This window comes from Podarcis filfolensis (assembly GCF_964270895.1).
Source record: "Podarcis filfolensis genome assembly, chromosome: 14".
Taxonomy (NCBI): Eukaryota; Metazoa; Chordata; class Lepidosauria; order Squamata; family Lacertidae; genus Podarcis; species Podarcis filfolensis.
In genome coordinates, this window is record NC_139616.1 from 9,490,821 (window position 1) to 9,503,723 (window position 12,903).

General features: G+C 41.6%; 1 protein-coding gene across 4 annotated transcripts in view; it reads left to right on the forward strand.

The window, feature by feature from the left end:
- The window catches only part of ZNF609 (zinc finger protein 609), a 102,847-nt gene that overhangs the window by 24,145 nt on the left and 65,799 nt on the right, over window positions 1–12,903 (forward strand). The window lies entirely within an intron of this gene.

Here is a 12,903-nt window from a genome sequence, read left to right on the forward strand (position 1 = left end):
GCTAAATCTGCTTATAAATCTGGAAGATCATTGGAAAGAAATGATTATTTTGCTGTTTAAAAACTATCAAAACTCCTGTGGGGGACACAACAGCTGTGACCTTGTCGGCTGTATGAGATGTAACTGATCAGGTGTCTGTTGAACCTCCACATGTAGATGTTTGCTGGGGTATATCATCTCTTAGGGAACAAATATTCCATCTTTGTCCTAACAAGCACTCTTTCAAGGTAGGGTCATATTGTTGTATAATGACTTGAAATTGTAACTGTTTCATGCTTGATAAAAGTCCTACATTGATACTGCTTCTGTTAAGAGCTTGAATGATAACCCACATAAAGATGGCTGCATATGGTTAATGTTTTGCCACAGATATGTGTATGTGACTTCAGTTGGCTGGGTTTCTGCAATATGGAGATGCAACAAAATATGTGTTTATCACATGTGACAATGTGTATATGTGGACTATGTGCAGTTTCCTACATGAGAATTATGTCCATATAAAAATGAATGTGTGAAGTAGTCCTTAGAAATAATCCACATGGAAATGAATATTCTCCATTAATTGTGTGACACCATTTCTCATCCTGACCTTGTCTAGCAGGTTCAGGGCTTGTGAGACTTGCTCAGATTATTCTTGCTTAAGGTTATTTATGAAAGTGGTGACTTTCATAAGGGCATGGGCAGTTGGGTCACAATACAACCTCAACATTTGTTGGTCACCTCCATTGTCTTTGTTATACTCACTTCTAAAAAAGCTGGTTTTCTCGGGATTGGTTGCTTAAAGTTGCAGAATCATCTCTGTGCTATGTGCTCATTGTTTTTTGCTGTTGGATTGGAGCTAGTCAGAAAGTAGGCCATGGCTAATTTTCAATGACCCCAGTTACACCTGTTTCCTTGGATTCTTGCCAAAATAAATGCATTTTTTAAAATGCTGGGTTAGTATAAACATTAGTCTGATACTAACTTGTTTAAGTTCTTAAGCAAGAATTCAGAACCTGGATTCCCCTGACATAGATTAACTGTACTTCTCCCCCCCCCTTTTTTTTAAAAAGGTTGTATGCCCTTTTTCTTTTTAAAACAGATTGGATCAATCACAGTTATTCTAATTGAAGCAAAAAATGTTAAACATTGAATATTGGAATAGAATAGTCAAAATTAGTGTTGACACACTAGTAGCAAAGAAATGACAAACTGTGTTCTCTGATATACCATCTCAGAAACTGTGAGGTTAGAAATTAAATTGGTATGTTTGGACCTGCAAGCAGTTTTGGGAGGGGGATTTTCTGCTTTCCCAGTGGAGTCCTGACTTACTTGGATTATGTAGATTTAAGATCCTGTCCTATTTCAATCAGTTTACAACTCCTTAGAAACAAGTTGGACTGAAAGGTTTTTTGAAGTTGTTCAACTGGGCTAAGGTTGTAGGATGCTCTTGTGCTCATCCTTGTAAATTCTATGACAAATGCTTTTAAAGGAAAATGGGATGTTCCCTTGCTTCGGCTGACTGCCCTGTCTAAGTAGGTGGTTAGGTTGGGTTGGGTTTTTTAGTGCTGCATTGTGCCACTTACCACAGTGTTTTGGTGGTTATGAGCTGCTTTCTTTGCTCGCAAGGGCTAGAGAACCAAGTTCCTAACCTGTATCTCTTGACATGTATGGTAGTTAGGCAGAAACACTGTAACCTGCTAAGGATGATATGGGTGTGGCCACATTGCCACCTTTGTTTTGCTCTAGAGAATAAGATTTTGCTTCTCCCATTGCACCCTAGTCAATTTGTTGCTAGTCACTTATCAAACAGATAAATTTCTCGACTCTCTGTTGTGTTTATTATATGGTTTCTATTTGTGGGACTGTAGGGACCTTTTCTGCTCTGTGGCTGTGGCTTATTATCCTGTTCAGGTGCATGAAGAGAATGGAGTCACCTCTGCTAGAAAGAACAGAAGGAATAAACAGATAAAGCTCCTTGGGGAATTACAAGGTTTCATGAATGGGCTTTTGGCCTAGAAACTTGTGTTGGGGCATAATTTGATAAATTCCTGCTGCTGTATCCACCCAACAAACCTACAATGTGCTGCTTCTCTAGTCAGATGTTTAAAACAGTGAGCACAGATTTTGCGGAGAAGGAAGCAGGGTTATGGATTGTGAATAATGCTGCAATATTCACCTGGCCTTTCCAAGGCTTCCCCCCCGCCCCCTCTAGGAAATGTTCAAGATTTTGTGGGTCATATTAGTAAAGATGATCATGCCGACTAGCCTAATTGGCCAATTGTTTCTAACTCGCTCCTGAAAATAGCAAGTGTTTGTGTGACTCTCCTGTGCCTAGTAGTTCTAGGTGTGTGACAGCTCATTGCATCATAGTGGGCAATGATTTTGTATGCTAGAGATATAAATTGAAATGAAGATACTGATGTGGGGAAAAGGAAATAAGAGTGTTTACGTACTTCAACAAGAATGAAAACCTAGGACTTGGATTTACAGTGAGTGGACCAGAATCTAACAGGATTTACCAAAAGGGAAATAAAGCTTTCAAGCTGTAGGGGATTGAGGCCTTGCTTATGCTTTTAAAAAACGATTCAGTGTTCATTTTCTCTGAAGAGCTGTCAAGGTTCATCACCTTCATATCATGAATTTTATGGCAAGAGCTGTTTGCGGAGAGAGATGTGCTCTGGTTTTAAGTGCCACAGAAACCTATTCATAGCTACTAACTGAAATCTCTGCATTTCTAGGATACTAGTGTAATCAGAAAGAAAAGCAGAAAAATGCATAAATAGGTTATTCTCTTTCCCTTTCTGTTGATTCCATGGGCCAGAAATCATTTGGGTGGGAGTACATAGCCTGTGATGAAGGGGATTGGTTGCTTTGTGTGTTTTTAAATATAAGGGAAGAAAGAGTGCCTTCATTTGGCTGTTTTATTGTCATATTGCAGAAATAGCTTTAAATTCCTTCCTTCCTATTGATTGTAGGTTAGGGATTTCTTGAATTTCCATTGAGATATATTATACTTTATTGGTATACACAGAGAGACTGCTTTGCTCTTCCTCCAACCCCAGCCAGCTCGCTTGTACAATGAAAAATAACAGCAACATAATATGTAAAATCTAGAGTCCAAGGTCTGAGCCAGCTTCTGAAACAAATCCTGGAACTTCAAATTGACTGTCCTTGTCAAATTGAGCATACTGCCTGGTCCACCTTTTTATAGTTGTAAAAATGGCCAATAGCAAACTTATGCTAATTGAAAAATATGCTTTGTCTGCTAAATAAATGATATAGTCTTGTATCTTTGTAAAATGGGAGCAACAGTATTTCAAAAACTGTCTTTCAAGTGTTCTTGCAGTGCCCTAAGTCTCAGCTAGCTTCTTATGTATATTTGGGGGGTTTTTTTGGGGGGGGGGAAGGGAATGGCAGTAGATGTTTGTGACTTCAGCAATTTGATTTTTTGATGCCTCAGATTCGCCCTACATTTCCTTTGTTAGGAAACTTTGAGCTTGCAGTGATCAGGGAGGATTGCTTTAGCTCTGACAAAGTTTGAGACTAGAATGAGAAAATAGTATGGGATTATTTATTGATAGATTTATTTCCTGCTCTTCACCCTAAGGTCCCAGGACAGGTTACAACATTAAAACACAATATTAAAAGCAATAGAAAACATCCTATCATCATAAAAATAAGATGGGTCCTAAAAACATATACCTCAGGTGTCAAAAAAGCCAGGGTAAAAAGGTGCATCTTCAGCATTCTACAGAAACTATATAATGAGGGTGTCAGTCACGCTTCTGTGGGGACAGAGTGCCACAGAGAATGCCCTCTCTGAGGGCGGAGTAGCTGACAAGAGGGCTGCCAACCCCAGCACTCCTAGGATGTGCAGGGAAAGAGGTGGTCTGTCAGATATTTGGAGCCTGAGTCATTTAAGGCAGTAAACATCAACATGAGTACCTTGAATTGGGCCCAGAAATGAAGTGGCAATCAGTGCAGCAGCTGTTTTAAAATGGGGTTATATGAGATCTAAATGAAACCCGAGTCACTAATCTGGCTGCTACATTTTGAACCAACTGAAGTTTCCAAGTTGACTTCAAGGGAAACCCCAAGTAGAACGCATTTGCATCCAATCTGGAAGTTTTCAGAGCATAAGGTACAGCAGCCACTGAGGCTACCTGAGCCTCCAGTGATGGTGCTGAATCCAGGAGCACTCCCAAACTATGAAACTGCTCCTTCCAGAGTAGTGCAAGTTCAACCCTGGCCAGGGCAGCCCCCCCCCTTTTCTGGACATGGGAATCCAGGTTTCAGCTTCAGTTTATTGGCTCACATCCAGCCAGTCACTGCCTTCAAACACTGGTCTAACATCTCAACCGCCTCCCCTAATTCAGATGGAAAAGAGAGATAGAGCTGGATGTCATATGTGTATTGATGACACTTCACTCCAAATAGAATCATAGAATTGGAAGGGACCTTGAGGATCATCATCTAATCCATGAGTAGGCAGACTAAGGCCCAGGGGCCGGACCCGGCCCAGTCGCCTTCTAAATCCGGCCCGCGGACGGCCCGGGAATTAGCATGTTTTTACATGAGTAGAATGTGTCCTTTTATTTAAAATGCATCTCTGGGTTATTTGTGGGGCATAGGAATTAATTAACCCGCCCAAAATATAGTCCAGCCCCCCACAAGGTCTGAGGCACAGTGGACTGGCCCACTGCTGAAGAAGTTTGCTGACACCTGATCTAGTCCAACCCCCTGTAATGCAGGAATATGCAGCTGTCCCATATGGGGATTGAGCCTGCAACCTTGGCATTATCAGCGCCATGCTCTAACCAACTGAGCTATCTCTTGATGACAGCTCCCAGAGGCTTCATAAAGATGTTAAATAACACGGCGAACAAGATGGAACCCTGTGGGACACCCCAGGGTAACCCCCATGGTGCTGAACAGTAGTCTGGAAATGGCCCTGGTTGTAGGAGTGGAACCACTGAAGTAAGGGAGCACCAGCAGATACCATACTAGCTTATGATGAAATATACTGTGGTCAAGAGTATCAAAAGCATCCAACAGAGCAAGGAGAAGGTCATGATTGCACTCCCTCAATTTATCTCTCGATAAATGTCATCAACAAGAATGACCAATGCAGTTTCAGTACCATTAACAGACCTGAATCGTGTCTGGAGTGGATCTGTGTAATCAGCTTCCTCCAACCATGCATGAAGCTGGACTGCTGCCACCTTCTCAAGTACCTTGCCCAGAAAAGGGCTGTTTTCCATGGGGCGAAAACATTTCTAGGTATGCAGAGGTATTTTTAAGGAGGGGAATACCATTGCCTCCTTCAAGGTAGATGATAGTTTCCCTTCTCCATTGAAGCATTTTGTTGTTGTTTAGTCGTGTCCAACTCTTCGTGACCCCATGGGCCAGAGCACGCCAGGCACTCTATATGCCTGTTGTCTTTGTCCATGGAGTTTTCTTGGCAGGGATACTGGAGTGGCTTGCCGGTTCCTGCTCCAATTGAAGCATTAATCACTCCCAGAACCCACCCAGACAAACCCCTACAGCTAGTTTTAAGAAGATAAGATGGGCAAAGGTCAAGGAGGCAGGTGGCTGGCTGCACTTCTTCAAGCTTTTCCATATCTTCAAGCTGCAGTAATCCAAACTGATCCTTTGTAGATGGAACAGAGTGTTCTAGACACTTCCATTGGACTTGCTCTAACTGTGGCATCCAAGTCTATCTGAATCTGAGCAATCTTATTCCTAACGTGCCCTGCAAATTTGTTTCAGCAGGCCTCAATGGATGTCAGAGCAACTGTATTTTAGTCTGATTCTACAAGCCCATGCACTATTTGGAAAAGCTCTGCTGGATGGCTGCTTGCAGACATAATAGTGGCAGAGCAGAGTAGGCTTTCTTCACTGCAACCACTGCCACGTGGTAGGCACAGTGGTGCAGCCTCACCATGCAAAAGACATTTGAAACCAGGTGCCTGAGCTTGGGAGTGCATGGGCCCTGCTGTTGCTATAAACTATTCATGGCAAGAATTGGGATAAGAAGACCTAGTACTAGCAGCTTGTTTTTGTGTGTGGCAGAGTATAAGAATTGAAGAGCTTTTTGGCAAAGGGTGTTTAAGGAGATAACTGAAATCATTGGGTTAAAGGTGACCAAAAGTAGCATTATTATCAATTTACGATGAGGTGGAAGGCTCACAGGCTATGAATGACTTGCTCACAAATTTATTGACAGCTGCACGCATTATTATAGCTAGGAAGTGGAAGGGGCAAGGTGAATATAAAATGGAAGGATGGTATAAAGAGGTGTGGGATATAGCTATTAATGATAAAATAACATGTTCTATTAAGGTAAGATGGGGAGTATGCAGGAGAAATAATTTTGAGGATAGATGGAAAGTATTCATAGAATTTGTACTGTTAAAATGGAAAGGGGCCAAACCATTGCAAGAGATGTTGAAATTTTGAGAGGTTGGATAGTTTTAATGGAATGGTCTTGGGGGTGGGGTGCACATTTTTATTTTTATTTATTAATTATTATTATTATTTGTTAAAAAAAATTGAAGAGCTTGGGAAACTGCTTTCTACAGTGTTTGTAGCCATAAAGGTTGCAGTGGAGCTTGTAGTAGGAGATGGATGAGCAGAAAGCAACACCCATCTCTTCCTCCTCCCAAACAGAAGTTAGCAGTAGTTGTCTTCTCAAAATCCATGTGTATAAAACTTTATTGCAGACATTTAGCAAACAGTGTAACACATTAGTTGGTTGTCTGAGGGATGCAGTTGACTAGGTATCATTCATACATAAAAGGTAATGTAAGGTAAAGGATCCCTGGACAGTTAAGTCCAGTTAAAGGTGACTATGAAGTTGTGTCACTCATCTCGCTTCAGGCCAAGGGAGCCGACGTTTGTCCACAGACAGCTTTCTGGGTCATGTGGCCAGCAGGACTAAACTGCTTCTTGTGCAACAGAACACCGTGATGGAAACCAGAGCATATGGAAATGCCGTGTACCTTCCCGCTGTAGTGGTACCTATTTTTCTACTTGCACGGGCATGCTTTCGAATTGCTAGGTTGGCAGAAGTTGGGACAAAGCAACAGGAGCTCACCCTGTCATGCAGATTGAAACCGCTGACCTTTCGATCAGCAAGCCCAAGAGGCTCAGTGGTTTAGACCACAGCGCCATCCGCTCCCCCTTTACCTATTCATACATAAACCAGAGCTTATTTGGTATCATTCTGTTTTCCCCTCCAGGCAAACAGAGGAGGAAGCCTATCTGTAATGGTGAAGGAAATGGCTGATTTGGCATTTGTAGGGAAGACTTTGCAGGTGTGGGAAGAGCTAATCTAATTCAACCCTGAAAACCTGCACTTCACATTTACATTAATTGGTAGACACCTTTTAGAAAGTAAATGTTCACTAGTCAGTTCTGCTCAGAGACCAGTGTTTTTCACCTCTGCTAAAGCCTGACCCACTCAGGTACATCTGGCAACGTCATTATAGGGTTGACAACATATGCTGAAGACACATCTCTTGGACATCTGAGGTAGGTGTTCCAGCCCCCCCCCCTTCTTGTGTCTGAATTGTTTTTAATATTGAATTTTAAATTGTCATAACTTGCTCTGGAATCTGCTGCTGAAGGAGATGGGTAATAAATTGAATAATAAATATGGGGATGATCACCTGGATCTTGGAAGGAAGGTGCCTCACTTCTGAACATAATGCTACTTAAGTGCTTCAGGTTTTTCCTTCTGTCAGCTTTGAGTCTGTGTGGTTGGCAGCTTCTGATGCTCTGGTTGTGGTGCAGCTTTCTCAGATAATAACACTATAAATGACAGGTTCTCGCTGTGTGGCAGCAGCTCCTGTTGCACCTGCAGGAATGGGAGGTGCAGTCTAGCAGACTGGAAATTCCATCTATTGTCAGCACTCTCTGCTCTTCCTGCTTGGTGTGATGCTTGATAAGTGAAGGCAGAGAATTGAGCAGTGGACTAAATGGCTTCCCTCTGTTTCACTCCTCTAGCTTTATTAAGAGTGGGAACATGCATCTCTAACATGTGGGATACTAATGTGATGCTACTTGGCAGGAAAGGGGACTTTAGGAAGCCCCGCTTGTTAAGAGTTCCAGACACACAGTGTTCTGAATGCATTCCTTTTCACTGTCATAGACTGGAGGAATTCTTACAAGTGGAGTAATTTATACTCCTACTTAGATTCATATCCAGGAAGACACACCAAAAAGCTTGATCTTGACTGGTTTTCAACCAGGGTTTTCACTTTAACCATCTGTAAGTTGTTATTTATAGCCTTGGTCAGACAATTGCAGCAAGCCTTAAGTTTGCATATTCTCCGCCTTCTATGCATGTGAGAGGAAGAAACATTTACAGTGAAGTATAGTTCCCATTACATAGGAACTGGGACTGGTGGCTTGTTTTAACCAGCAGTAGTTTAAAATAAACAAAAATAAAATTGTTGATATGTCCATTTGATGTTTGCTTTAAAGTCAGGCTTCTTTGTCTGATGCATACTGCCAAAGGACACATACTAATTTATATTAGTTGATATTATACAGGTATATGTACCCTGGAAGGAAACACTAATTGGATTGCTGCTGTGGCACAGTGGCATTTAGACCTGATTCCTAGCTCCAGATAAAGTTAAGGTCTTCTGTATTTCATTAAAGTTAGGGTATTTTCTATATACAGTGGTGTCTTGGGTTACAAATGCTTCGGGTTACAAACTCCGCTAACCCGGAAGTAGTTGCTCCGGGTTGCGAACTTTGCCACGGGATGAGAACAGAAATTGCGTGGCAGCCGGAGGCCCCATTAGCGAAAGCACGCCTCATGTTAATAACGGTTTCACGTTAAGAACGGACCTTCGGAATGAATTAAGTTCCTAACCCAAGGTACCACTGTATAAGCATAGAATTTTCTCCAATTATATTTCTGACAGTTTGAAATAAACCTTGCAGCAGAGTCAAATGTAAATTTAGGGAGAGAATGGAATGTGAGATATTTGAACAGGAACTTGTACTAAAATTTTGATTGTGTCAATTCTATTTTGAACAGAGACTACATGTTTTATGGCTGTTACAGAGATATGTAGCTGTTACTTCTTCATTTTTGAATGCTGTGCATAATGGGACTCGTATACTGTAGATATTTCTTTAAATGAAATTTGAATGTTCATGTCCTCTACTTGCTTATAACTGACTATCCAATCTGCTTCTGTCCATTACTACATTTGATCAAATATGTTTCATCTACAAAAACTCTTGAAAAAATAAAAATTAAGCTATTAGTCAGATGGTGCTACTTCACTCTTCTCCTGATGATTTAGTGTGATGTCCAGTTTGGCCACTATATTGATATCATGCCTTGTTCATTCTGAATGGTCAGGTTGAACAAAGGATTACTTAACCAAAATATTTAGGGTTTTTTTAATGCAGATGTATTTTTTTAAAAGTGCTAACTTCTGAAGGTAAAAATAGTGTAAACATAAAATGTATTTGTAGGCTGTGAGTCCATCAGCTTGTATTTCAGGTTGGTGATCAAGACAACCTTTGGTATCCATGAATTGTAACTTTCCCATATTGTGTCATCAACCCAAATGTATTTGGATCGTGCTGAGATGGTGTTTCATACAAATAAAAAAGCAGGACCCTATATGATATGAAACAGTGTGATTCATCACTTTTAGAACATCTTTTTCATGGTTCACATGAGAACCAAGCTAGTTTCTAACTGGATCAAATAGTCAAATATGCAGATAAGTTAACAGTGAACACTATGATTTTTCTTCTTCTGACAATCTTGGAGGTACTGTAAATCCCATAGGTGTTCTTAATTAGGCTGGGTGTGAGAGTTATCTGGCCTGGAAGGAAAGACTTGGATGCAGAGCAAAAACATTAATTAGTTGACAGAGGGCCTGATCAAAAGGAATAGGTTTTGCCATTGAATATTAATTGTAGCTTCATTTACATTTCAGCTGACACACAGTCTGCTGGGAGCAGGGTTGGGTTTTTAAAACAACAAAACATGGAGACCTTTTTGGAAAATGGATAAAAAAAGTAAAATACTATACAAGTTTAACCTTTACATTGCAGAGAGAATCACAGTTCCATCTCTTCCGCTGTTGGTTGGTAAAGATAGGAGGCTTCAGAGATCTGGTAAAAGCAGATGCAAAATAATGGTGGTTCTGGGTGCAATATGCATTTGAAATATAGTTCTCTCCAGCCTACTAGTGCAGAGAGTTCAAGGATGGCCTGCTTCTATATTTATTTATTTATTTATTTGTATTTAAAATATTACTCATAGCCAAAGACTGCTTATGCACATATGAAATAGGGATTCTTGAGGAACTCAGTCAGTTCTGATGCTTATTGACCTGATCTGAACAGCTCCTCCTGGACTAAATTACGTTGCAGAACTTTCATTATCCCACCAGGTTGAGGCACTGAAAGTGACATGAACTGGAAATAAATAATAGAATCATAGAACTGTAGAGTTGAAAGAGACCACGAGGGTCTTCTAGTCTTGCCCTCTGCAATGCAGGAATCTTTTTGCTTAACATGGGGCTTGAACCCATGACCCTGAGATTAAGAGTCTCATGCTCTACTGACTACTCATTCCTAAAATGAACACTCCTGACCATTAATAATCTTCTGAGGGTCTACTTCCCTTCTGAGGTGAGGTGGTTGACAACTAGAGATCAGCCCTGAAATTTGTGGTGCTTTGTCTTCAAGCTCCCACTCAGATTATTTGTAGAAAATGCTACTTTTCTATTTAGCTTTTAATGGAGTTTTATTTGTGGTACTGAAATGGAATTGTTCACTGCTTTTATTTGTTCATTATATGCTGATGGCTTTATCCAGCCGAAGAATCCCTGTGATTAAGGGGTGTTGGATAAATATTTAAAACCATCAGACTAATATTCCTAATAGATGGTGTCTTTGCCAAAGACCTGTGTGATGTTGGGACCTTAAGTTCAACATAAATCCTCTCATTATGCCCTAACCTTGTATAGGTCGTTAGAGAGCCTAAATATTATAAATCAGATTTTGATATTCTACAACCTAAGCCCAAACTATTCGCAATTCCCGCAGCTTCACTGCATTAATGTATGTCTGTAGTTATTTCTGTGAACAAGTTAGGTATGTGTCAGCTTGCAGAATAGCTGGAATTGCTTAAGCTGATGACTTAGTGTAGCCTCCAAATCCTGAATGGAGTTGTATCATTACGGTTGGGAATCACAACATGCAAACTTCATAGATTTGTTCTCCTGGTATTAATGCGGTTGTCCCATCCGAGGTCCTGGTCAGATGAAAGAACTAGTTAAACATACAGTGGTACCTCCGGTTACATATGCTTCAGGTTACATACGCTTCAGGTTACAGACTCCGCTAACCCAGAAATAGTACCTCGGGTTAAGAACTTTGCTGAGAACAGAAATCGTGCTCCCGTGGCGTGGCAGCAGCAGGAGGCCCCATTAGCTAAAGTGGTGCTTCAGGTTAAGAACAGTTTCAGGTTAAGAACGGATCTCCAGAACAAATTAAGTACTTAACCCGAGGTACCACTGTACTACAAAGAAAGGTATCCATGTTGCAGAGACCTTAATGCTGGCCCCCTGGGTTAGGAGGCTGTCCACTACTGAGGCCTTGAAAGGGGTGGTGGAAATAGAAAGCATGTGTGTCCTCTCTAGACTCTCCTCCTACATTTTTAAAAATTTCCTTTACAAAACACAATAAGCAAAAAACTTTCAAACTTCCTGAGTGCCTTTGCATTATTCACTCAACTGCTTCTGAGTCTCTTTATAGAACAAATTGGATATAAAAAGGTAAAGGTAGAGGACCACTGGATGGTTAAGTCCAGTCAAAGGTGAAGATGGGGTGTGGCTCTCATCTTGCTTCAGGCTGAGGGAGCTGGTGTTTGTCCACAGACAGCTTTCTGGGTCATGTGGCCAGCATGACTAAACCGCTTCTGGCACAACAGAACACTGTGATGGAAGCCAGAGTGCACAGAAACGCCGTTCACAGCGGTACCGATTTATCTGCTTGTGCTGATCTAAAAACTGCTAGGTTTGCAGAAAGTTTGGATATTGAAAGCTATTGGGAAATATCAAATAGTTGTAAGGAAATAGCAGTTCAGCATTGCAGGCAATTTATGAGGAGATACGCGGGTGGCGCTGTGGGTTAAACCACAGAGCCTAGGACTTGCTGATCAGAAGGTTGGCGGTTCGAATCCCTGCGACGGGGTGAGCTCCCATTGCTCAGTCCCTGCTCCTGCCAACCTAGCAGTTCGAAAGCACGTCAAAGTGCAAATAGATAAATAGGTATTGCTCCGGCGGGAAGGTAAAGGGTGTTTCCATGCGCTGCTCTGGTTTGCCAGAAGCGGCTTAGTCATGCTGGCCACATGACCCGGAAGCTGTACGCCGGCTCCCTCGGCCAATAAAGCGAGATGAGCGCCGCAACCCCAGAGTCGGTCATGACTGGACCTAATGGTCAGGGGTCCCTCTACCCTTTAACTAACTGCTAGCTCCACTTCATATTCTGTGGCATGGAATAGATGGTATTTATGAAAACGTAAGAGATGAGACATCTTGGCAGCAGCAACTCTGAATGAGAGAAAGCCGAGGTGAGAGAACACCATGAGCCTTCTATCTTATTTTCACCTTTAGATGGGTCAGCAGATATGATATATGTGTCAAAGTCATTTTCCTCAGCTGTCATCCCCTCTCTCCTAGCAAGTCATTCACTTTTAGGGGCTGAGGACCAGGCAGCTAGAGCAGAAGCATTGTCAACAGCCCGTGGTACATGCTTGTCTTCCTGCTTCCTTCCGTCAAGCAATGCCAGGCAGTTTACATGATTGTAAAGGTATCATCAGGAGCAAATGTGCCAACTCCTACTGGCTGCTGTGTTGGTAGCCAGTAAATAATAAAG